The sequence below is a fragment of the Panthera onca genome, chromosome F2 (assembly GCF_046562875.1).
Source record: "Panthera onca isolate mPanOnc1 chromosome F2, mPanOnc1 haplotype 2, whole genome shotgun sequence".
Taxonomy (NCBI): Eukaryota; Metazoa; Chordata; class Mammalia; order Carnivora; family Felidae; genus Panthera; species Panthera onca.
The window spans coordinates 54,578,458-54,590,337 of NC_138356.1; positions in this window are offsets into that span (position 1 = coordinate 54,578,458).

The following is an 11,880-nucleotide window of genomic DNA, read 5'->3' on the forward strand; positions in this document are numbered from 1 at the left end:
TACTCATCTGAACTTTGAGAGCAGAAGCTCTAAATTGCATCCCCACATACTAAGGTCAAGAAAGAACTTGCTGGGAAATAATCTCCACCTGTAGCTTTACTCTGACATCAAGATTGCCAAATCCAATGGACTCTTACCTATTCTTAATGTGACCTCTGCTGGAATGAGAATGTTGACCATCCTGCCACTTGGAACTTTCTTCCCACTCCTCACATTGTGTTTTCCTACACTGGAAGTTCCTTCTGTTTATTGTGGATACCTTTTGCTGTATGGGACTTTAAATAATGGTGTGTTTTAGTGCTCCCTCCTGGGCCCTCTGCTTGACTAATGATACACTTTTCCTGGGCAAATCCCAGGACACTTGGGTTGGACTGTGGCTTCAAATATAAACTTGGTGATAAATGGTAAATTGTATCTCCAAACCAGACTTCAACCCAGCCTCCAGACCCGAATACCTAACTGCTGTGGATCAGCTTTCTTGGATGTTCCATAAACACCTTAACCTGACCACATCTAAGACAGTGACTTCTTTTCCTCCAATAACTGCCCTTAACTGTGTTCCTTATCTCTGTGAGTGGTACCTCCCAGATCTACAGATTAAAATACTAATTCAGAAGGTAAGAGGTATGGCACAAGATTTCTCTATTTCAGACAGGTTCTCAGTCAAGGTTTGTGCTGCTGAGGGAGGACACTGTGTAGCAAGGTTGTAAATTGTCCACTTCCTGCCCTCTTGACTGCCTTAGGTCAGACTGATAATTGCAGTAGGCTCCAATTTTAGTTGTCCATGCCTCCTCCAATGACTCTTCCACAGGATTACCTAAGTGATCTTACTAAAAGTCAAGCCTCATCATTTTTTTCTGCTTGAAATTTCTCAGCGGCTCTTAGTTTACAGAGTAAAATTCAAGCTTGACCATAGCACGTAGGTCTGACATTTACTTATTTCTAGTCGCTCTAAAGAGTCCCCAAAAGAATAAAATTACTTCATCCCTCAATAATTTTGAAAATCCATCAACTTAGCCATTTTACTTTCATTCCTACCTGACCTTCAAAATTCAGCTTGAGTTGTTGCTAAAACATTCTAACGTTCCTTTGCTTTCAATTCCCCACCCCTTTTTTTCTATAAGAAGCACCTGTGCATAATTTCTCTTCACCACAGTGGTTCCTGAAATTTACATATATCTCCTGGAGGAAAGGAAACATTTTTTGACTTTGAGTGATATTTGTGGATAGATGGACAAGGAAATGAACATTTATAGGAGCACAAAAAAAGATAATACAATTGGGTATAGTTGAGAAAAGACTTCATGTTAATTTTTGGTTCACTGTCCCAGAGGTATAATTTTAACTTTCCAATGAACTTGTATTTTAGGTGTAGTCTGAACCAGCTGGACCTAATTATGTAAAGTGACCTCTCTCTCTCTCCCTCACACACAATCAAAACCTACGCAAGAGAGTTTTTGTTTCATCTCTTACAAAGCAATGATCTAAAGTAATGATAGTTATGTTCATTTTTCTGTTGCCCCTTATCAAAAAGGAAACAAATGGTACATCAAAAGTGTTAAAAACAATTCTTATTTCATAGTACTGTGTATGAAAACAAACCAAAAATTGCTCATGAAGATATTTAGTAGCTCAAAAGGAAAATGAAAACAAAATACTTTGAAATGGAACAACAAAAAGCTGAATTGAAAATACTTTATAGCAATCAAAAGTACCAAAGAGCATAGTTTTAAAATCATAGTGCCCAAAACTTCCCACCTCTACCCCACCACCTCTAGGTTTCTTTGACATCTCAGAAATGTCTTGTTTGCATCCAGCATCATTGATACCTTTGAAACTAACTTCTTGACTCACATCATTGGTTTATGTAAATTAGGAATACATCGTTTAAAGATCTTGCACCCTTCCATTCCCAATGTCAGGAATTCGATAGGAGATTACTGTTACGGGGCTGAACTGGGTGAGTGAAATACTAATTAAGATTACTATAAGCTTCTCCTGGATAGGATTAAAGAAGACCAGACTAAATTATTTATGTAATCACTTTGCTTTGGCATTAAGAGTGTATCATTTGGTTGAGCAGAGCCAAGCTCAAGATGATGCTGGAGATTGGTAATTAGATATGGGACTTTTCATAACTTGATAAAAGGCTCCATCTAACTCAAGAGAATTGTGACAGCTGCTCAGTAGCTGATGTTGGAAATGATCCAGTGTGTGTGTGTGTGTGTGTGTGTGTGTGTGTGTGTGTGTGTGGTGTGAACCCTTCTTGTAAATGGCTATCTCATGTTACTCAGCGACTTCATAAAACCCTTCATATTATCATTAGAAACCACACAAAAGTCATTGGATGAATCCACCAAGAAAACCAACAGGTGCAGTCAGGCAATTCAAGTTCTAGTTTCATCTCTGACACTGAATTATCAGGTAAGACTGACTCTTCTGCCTCAGTTTTTTCATCTGCATAATAGGTCTGATATTATCCAGCAAGAGTTAAAATAATTACAAAGTTGTTAGTACTATGAATAAAATAGTCATAAAAGCAATATGGATTTGAGTTACTCCTAGGAAAAACTCTAGAAATCTGTAATTATTTACCATGTGTTTTCTGGATTTATACAGATATATGAATTACAATGTATGTGGAAAATAGCTGCTTTTATTTTTTCAGGAATTTCTATATACTATTAATTACCATGATAATACCTATAAAAATGAAGATAACAAACATGCCTTTGGTTGTAATAGATTAAATTGCACTCTAATAGTACTTAGGGAGGGTTGAAATTATCTGTAGTCAGTTTTACCCTCATTCTACTATTAACCCCTGTATGACACAGACTGTATACCATTTATCTTTTGATCCTAAGTGCCTAACAGAATAAATTCTTGATAAGTTCTTTTAAAGATATGAATAATAAACGCAACAGAGAATGAAATTTGGCATGTGCCTATTTATTCCAGACTTCAACTTGTGCTGTTCTGTTGTCAGCCACCAGAGGGCACTTGAAGCCCGTAGTTTGGTTCCATCCGGGGCTCTCCCTAACTCCAGTGTGTTCTCTTGACAGGCCTAATTTCAATTCGGGCCAGCCAGATTTTTCAAGATGAAAGTGCTATTGAATTAAAACTTAATGTGAGGACCTCAGAATGTGGTTCTGGTATAAATTAAAATGAAGCTACAGTGAGATGCGTTGCTTTACTGGTATCATTTTCTGAAGTCAATCCAGTGTTTCAGACAGCAAGTTGGATTTAAATAGCATATGCCATGACTGAAATAGTTCTGTTTCAGCTATTTTATCAAAAAAAGAAGGACAGTAAATTCTTAATAAAAAGTGAAAGAAAATCTCCAGTGTCTTATTTCCCTGTCATTGTGGTCCTCTCTCATAGAGTCCTTTTAGACGGGAATAATACTCATATCTTCCTTTTTCATACTATGTTAGTGTTTAAAAAAGGAAAGTATAAGTAGAACATTATATAGTGCCAAAACCCTGTAGACACTCAATGAATGTTGGCTTATGATGATGATGGTAAAGAATGCCAGTTAATGAAGGCAGATAGATTCTGTACTTGGGGTTCAATGTCGCTCATAAAATAACGTTGAGTACAGGAACTGGTGCCAGTACTTAGGGCATTCATAAATGCTCTGGCATAAATGCTCATAAATGTTCTGATCACCAGAACTGAGTGATAATAAATGGCTTTCAGTTACTGCAAACCTTCCGAATCCAAAATTATCTGTTGAGGGCACATCTTTAAGAATTTATCCTTTCTAGGTGGCTATTTACATCCAAATTGGGTTTTGACAAAATAAGAGGCATAATGTCAAGTAATGAAAATAGAGACGTCCATCAAGCCCCAGCCCTTCCGATGTGCAGGCGATTTGGGTAGCATATATATTGTGTCATTTGAGGAGCGTTCAGTTTGGCTAATATAGCATGTGAGTGGTACTCTGGTTCTCTTCTCCGAAGTATCATTGATGTGCTTGGTGATTTCATTAGTCACTTACAAAGTTCTACATGACGGTTGCCTATCATCCACATGATTCCTTTCTGCTAGGGATGCTGAAAATATAAAAAAGCAGGAGAATCACAGAGCTCCTCTTAGCAGGTATAACATAAAGTCAAAGTTATAGGAAAGGACTTTACAAGTCCTTATGTATAATACATGCTGTACTTCTAGCAATGGGGCTCATGAAACAGTTTTGTGTATGGGATCTATCTCCCAGATTTTGTCTCATGCATAAACATTTTTGGCAGACCTAGGTACTGAAAAACACAGATGTATTCACTGATCAGCTGCTTTTCCTATGTTCCTGACCCAGTTCTTTCACAATATGGAAACTTTGTAGAAACCTCCAGTTAACCAACTATCCTTTTATTATTATCCTCACTCCCTTCATGGTCTCGTTCCCTCCTTTTACCCATTGATGGTAAAAGTTGATGGTTTATCATTAGAACTCCTTTACAATTAACTTTAACTTCTCTCACCCTTTTTCCCCCCAATCACACACAGTCCTGCTTAAATGTAACTACCCTGAGAGCTTACTCCCTCCACGTATCTTATCCCCTGAACTTTGTGTTGAAGAAAATTACACAACATTCTGATAAGTCCTATTCTAAAATAACAACTACAACATTCTGAAGTTGGCCTAGGCTAGTCAAAAATGTTAATGTCATGAAAGAATGAAAGGCTATAAAAATTGAAAAGGGAAAAAAGCAGGGTGCCTGCGTGGCTCAGTCAGTTAAGCATCTGGTCATGATCTCACGGTTAGTGGGTTCAAGCCCCACTATGGGCTCTGCTGACAGCTTGGAGCCTGGAGCCTGCTTCCGATTCTGTGTCTCCCGCTCTCTGTTCTTCCCCCAGCTGAGCTCAGTCTTGGTCTCTCAAAAATAAATAAAATGTTTAAAAAAAAAAGGGGGGGGGAGCGGAGAAGGAAAGAAATGAAGATCAAGAATTGTTTTATGTTTTAAAAAAAGAATAGATATTTGCATTTAAAAAATTTTTTTAAACAAAGTTTATTTTTATTCATTTTGAGAGAGAGAGAGGGAAAGAAAGAGAATCCCAAGCAGGCTCTGCACTGTCAGCACAGAGTCCAATCGATGCAGGGCTCAAACGGTCAAACCATGAGATCATGACCTGAACTGAAACCAAAGGTCGGATACTTAACCAACTGATCCACCCAGGTGCCCCCTAGAGAGATATTTGTCTTTAAAGCGATGTGACAGTCTTATTAAACAAAATTATAAAGAATATTATTAGGACACTTGGTAATTTTTAAACATGGGCTATAATATCAGTATTTTAAATTTCCTGAATGTTACATTTGTATTAGGAGGAATGACTTTGTCCCATGTTGTAGTATTTAGGGATGAAGTGTTACATCATAACAAACTTTCAAAGGGTTCAACAACAAAAACAAAAGTATATATACTTAATATGGAGAGAATGATAGACACTGTTAATCTAAGAGAAGGATATACTTATCACAAACAGCCTTGAAATTTTTCAAAATAATATTTTTAAAAGAAATAATGGTCACAATTCTCAAATGAACACTTTTCGCTGCCCCCAAAATTCTACCATACTTCCCTAGCCTACACTTCCCACTCCCCCAAATGCCTGTTTCACACTCCTCTCCCACAGTAACAACACTACTTCCTGCTTTACCAACAAACAGCAGCAATCAGACAAAAACCCAGCATCATCATATCACCAAATCTGTCAGCCTTCCTGAATCTGAATCCACTTTCCCCACTTTCCTCCACTTGTGCTCTGGATCCCAGCACTCTCTCTTTCTTGATAATTTATTTCCTGAGGTTACTCCTCTCCAAAATTTTCCAACAGAAGTTTCTCCCTCTATTTCATCAACGCTTACAGCAGAAATTTGGCCTGGTAACTTGCATCTTTTACAAAAAACCATGTCTTGGTCACAAATCTCCCTCAAGGAACAGCCTCATTTCTTTGCTCACATTCAAAGCAAGGAAGACTTCTTAAAGAGATTTTTTTGTTGTTTAATATTGAGAGAGAGAGAAAAAGAGAATGTGAGAGGGGAAGGGACACAGAGAGAATCCTGAGCAGGCTCGGTGCAGGGCTCGAACCCACAAACTGTGAGATCATTACCTGAGCTGAAATTAGGAGCTGAATGTTTAACCAGCTGAACTACCCAGGCACTACTGTAGGAAGGCTTCTTAATTGAGTTGTCTATACCTCCACTTACTTCCCACTCACTCACTCAATTTGGGGTTATGGAAATTGTCATTTCACTGAAGCTATTCATGTCAAGGTCAAGAGAAACATCTACCTTAATAACCTCTTAGCAATAATGGTAACAGATGACCACTCTCCTTGTTAGACACATTCCTCTCTTCTTTCCCATGTTGCAAAACTCTCCTACTTTTCTCTTAACTCATGGCTGCTGTCTCTCAGTCTTTGCTAACTTCTCAAACCCCAATTATATGGCCTAAGTTCTTCTCTGTCTCAGGGTCCTTACTGCTTTGTGTTATTTTGGCACTCAAGTGAAGCCTATCAATTCTTTCTCATAATAATATATTAAAATGCACAAAATAAAATTCTTAGAGTTACACAGGAAACTATATTAAAGTATAATTATAAATATCTTTCAAAATAAATGCACAATATTCATCTTTATTAACACAAAAATAATGCCTTATTCAAATATAATTCAAATATAATTCAAAAATAATGCATTTCAAATATAGGTAGGCTTAAAATCACATCTTATTTTTAAAATACCAATTTAAAGGTTATTTATTTCTTAGCTTTTATAAGAACATTAAGTTATGAGGTGGTGTTTAACCAAGCATATATATTACATATGATATTTATATGATATATTGGACATTCCATCAATTTCAAATTTTTGTTTTAATGGTTATAAGTACTGAAAATATTGATTACTTAAGAGACATTTTTTCCTTTTTTTTTTGCAAATGGAATGAAAGCTTCTTCAGCTCACTTTGCAAAGCCAGGAAATCTTGTCTCAAAGAACACCAGGATTCTTTTTGAGTTACATTTCAACTATAATAAGATTTGGTCCTAAGATCAAAGATCACAGGCTAGGACAATATCTTCAATAGAGTTTATTGAAAAGAAAAGGATTATGGATCTCTGGTTCAGCTTTAGTATTATCAAGATAAAAGTAACTTCTGAAAGAATCAATAGTTTCCCATTGTCCCTAGATTTCTCTTTTTGAAGAAACTGACAGCCATCTGAGGACGAAGCACCTTCTCTAACATTTCAAGGTTTGGAGGGTGTCAGCCTTGCTTCTGGTTGCCTTGCTTCCTGATCAGTTGCTAATCCTAGTCACCTTATGATTTTTTTTTTAAGTAGAAGGCACAATAGTCTTGAAATGAAAGTTTTATCTCATTCATATGGTTAAAAATAACTGCCAGGGGAGCCAACTCATGGATAAATCATTTTTTTTCAAAGTGTTCCAAATGTGGAGTGTTTTGGCTTTTAGAGAAATTAAAGCCAATGGTCTTTAATTCAGATAAGCATTTAAGTCTTGTTCTCTGGGAATGCCAATGAACTATTTGGAAAAGGTGTCCTTCTTAGTCTGATCCTCTCTCTTGACCAATTTTTATTTTTTTATTTTTTGTTAACGTTTTATTTATTTTTGAGACAGGGAGAGACAGAGCATGAACAGGGGAGGGTCAGAGAGAGGGAGACACAGAATCTGAAACAGGCTCCAGGCTCTGAGCTGTCAGTACAGAGCCCAACGCGGGGCTCGAACTCATGGACCGCGAGATCATGACCTGAGCCGAAGTCAGCCACTTAACTGACTGAGCCACCCAGGTGCCCCATCTCTTGACCAATTCTTAAATGCAGTTAATTATTCAGAGTAATTATCAGAGGATAGTGTTGATAACTTTTACAGTTGTTGGCAAAGGATTTTAGGAATAGTCTTAATTCTTAGTGCATGTCTATGTTAAAAAACAAAAAGTGATGACATCACGAGGTTCTTCCTTTCCCATTAAGGTAAGAATATTGGATATATTACCAAGTATCGCTGCAATCAGGAAGGAAAATAATGCTTTTTTTTTTTCCAATTGAAGTTTTGTTTGGAGAAATAATGTTTACAAAAAACAGAGCCATAAAACTTTTCACAACTTCAAACCTGTCAACAACCTTGCCCATTTCCAAAAGAGACTCACAGAATAAGAATTCTTCCAGCCACATACTCAAGGGGAACAGGGAGGCTGTCAATTTCTCCATTTCTTCTTTCAAGATGTTAAGATATTTTTATAATTCTACCCTGAATGAGAACATTTGACATGAGAACCTCTCCTAGATTTCTGCTGGTTTGGGAGCTTCTGGGTAAAACCTGAAACTAGCCCCTGTACATGGAGGGCACTTAGAGACGGAAGAAAGAAGCAGGCCACTTCAGACAGAAGTTTTAATAAGCGGGGAACTTACATATGAGGCTTGCCTTGGGCAGCAGAAAAACAAGCTGATTTCTGCACTACCTGCCATAATCTTAAAAGTTCACATAGAGATCTTAACTTGGTTCAGTGATATATTACACAGTCCAGATGGTCTCAACAGTAACTCACTCTCTCAAGGCTGCGTTCCTGAAAATAGTTCCCACTGTTGGAAATGGTGGGCAGAGTGTGCATTCCAAGCCTCTGATTGCCTGGGTTTAAATTGTGGGTCAACTGGTGGTCACATCCCCTCTACCCACCTACTCCAACAATTTCCTCTGTTCCAGTCCAAAAACCAACTTGAACATTTTCAGTGAATATGGCTGAACCAGAGTCTCTCCAATTTTATAGGATGTTAGAAACAAGAATTTTGTTAAATGGAAATTCCAAATTTCAGAAGTATCCTAGCTTTCATCTTGAGATTTTCTTGCATGAAAAAAAATAATCCCTCTTAAGAATTTTTACAAATAAAAACTCTGGTGGCATGATCCATGAAAGAACTAATCAATAAACATGACTTCATTCAAAATTTAAATTTCTGCTCTCCAAAAGGCACTGTCAAAAATTGAAAAGACAAACTACAGACTGGGAAAAAATATTTGCCAAAGGTTTATCTGATTAAGGACTGTTATCCAAAATATAACAAAGAATTTCTTAAACTCAACAAGAAAACAAAAAAACAAAACATGGGCCAGAGACCCCACCAAAGAAGATCTACAAATAGCAACTAAGCATGTGACAAGATGATCCACATCATATATCATCAGGGACATGCAAATTAAAACAATAAAGAGATGCCATTATACACTTATTAGAGTGGCCAAAACCCAGAACGCATTGAATGCTGAGGAAGATGTACAACAGGAACCCTCCTCATTCTATTCCTGGTAGGAATGCAAAATGGTACAGCCACTTTGGAAGACAGTTTGATGTTTTTTTACAAAACTTACTGTACTCTAAACCATGCAATCCAGCAATCACACTCTTTGGTATTCACCCAAACGAGATGAAAATATCTACATAAAATATCTACATAAAATCTACATAAAAACCTGCACATGGATATTTATAGCAACTTTATTCATAACTGCCCAAACTTGGAAGCAACCAAGTTGTCCTTCAGTAGGTGGGATGGATAAATAACCTGTGGTACATCTAGACAATGGAATATTATTCAGCACTAAAAAGAAATGAGCTATTTAGTTCATTAAAACTTAAAGGCATACTACTAAGTGAAACTTAAATGCATACTACTAAGTGAAAGAAACCAATCTGAAACCCAAAGAATACAAGGTCAAGAGTGAACCCTAAATTACAGACTTTGGGTGATAATGTATCAGTGTAGGTATATCACTTGTAACAAACGTACCACTTTGGTGGGGGATGTTGACAATGGGGGAGTCTCTGCATATGTGATGGCAGGAGGTATATGGGAAATCTTCATACCTTTTGCTCTACTTTGTGAAACTAAAGGGCTCTAAAAAATAATCTGTTAAAAAACAACTACACTGTAGCCTTTGTGTCCCTTACATGAGGTAATAAATACACAACTAATACACTAGCATCTGAGATGGGAAGAGTATACTTATGTTGTTATGGGTCCAATAATTCCTTTAAGTAGTGATGAGCATAAATGATGTTTCAAGATACCTCCAACAATTGTAATATTATAGAAGAATATCTATGATTTCCAGTGATATCACAGACACCAACGACACTACTGTGGTTTGCTGTCTACGTTAATAATTGAAGGGAATGCAAAATAAAGCTGTAATATTTTTCCCCATCAAAGTTCACAGCTATCTGCCCTCTGAGATCTTAGCCACTCTTGTGGCTTCCAATTCCATCTATGTGCTGCTGAATAAGTCCCAGGTTTTATTTGTTTACTTAACTAGGCATTTACACTTGGTCTATAAGAATAGTTACCATTGTTGAGGGCTTCCTATATGTTAAGCACTATTATAAGCATTTTACATTTACTAAGTCATTTACTTCCCAAAGTAATACTATCAGTAAGTTCTATTCTCATTTTACATAACAAGAGACTTGAGGACAAAGATGTTAAATAGTTTGTCCTGGCTACTGAGTAGCAGAGTGAAGCATAGAGCCCTGGAGGGCTGCCTTCAAAGCCTGTGCTCCCAGCCTGTAAGCCAACCCTTCTCCTAATCAGTACTTCAAACTCAAGTTGGAGAAAACAGGGGTGTGGCTCACTGACCTCAGAATGCAACTCCTCCAGCCTTTCGATACCAAAGTAAATGATCCACCATCCACCTAGGCATTAATGCCCCAAACTTAAGACATCACAGGTTTCCCTTGCTCCACCAATGCATTCCAAAATATAATTCCAAACGTAAATAACAATGCTATCTTTAACCTATACCCAGGCATCTGTCCATTTCTTAACAATTCCAATACTTCCTTTCTTTTTAAAAAAAATGTTTAATGTTTATTTATTTTGAGAGAGAGAGAGAGAGAGAGCAAGCAAGCAGGTGAGGGGTAGAGAGAGGGAGACAGAGAATCCCAAGCAGGCTGCACACCGTCAACACAGAGCCCGATGCAGGGCTCAAACTCACGAACTTTGAGATCATGACCTGAGCCAAAATCAAAAGTCAGACACTTAATCGACTGAGCCACATCCAGGAGCCCCTCCAATACTTTTTTTCTAATTTCATCCTCATTATCTCTAGTCAAGAACACTACAATAACATACTAACCAGTCTTATGTCCATTCTTGTCCCCAATTTAATCCCTTACTGCAAAGCAGGTATAGTGCATTTTCTGAAACATAAATCAAGGTTTAAAACTTGAACAACTGCTTCCTTAGGTTTTAAAAGCCTACTTTATCTTGCCCTCATATCGCTTTCCAAACTTACCTCATGCTTCCTTCCCCCTCATTTGCTATCTCCAGTTGCACTGGCTTTTTGTTCCTTCCCAGTTATTTATTTAATTGTTTGTTTATTTGTTTTTAGTTTATCCTTATTTGTCATTATTTTGAAAGGGAGAGAAGAGGGAAATAGAAATAAAATCCAAGCCATCACTTAAAAATGTGGCCATAGGCACTGTTATTTATGTGTCATTGCATCATGGCATTTGATAAAAATGTTTCCTGATTTTCTTGAGATATGATGAACATATAACATTGTGTTAGTTTAAGGTGTACAACATGATAATTTGATATATGTATATATCACAAATTGATTACCACAATAAGATTAGTTAACACGGTCATCTCTTCATATTATTATAATTTCCACAAAAATCAGGAACAAGACAAGGATCCCACTCTCACCATTCCTATTCAACATAGTACTAGGCGGCACCAGGATGGCTCAGTTGGTTAAGGATCCAACTCTTGGTTTCAGCTCAGGTCATGATCTCACCATTAGAGAGACTGAGCCCCATGTCGGGCTCTGCGCTGAGAGCATAGAGCCTGTTTGGGATT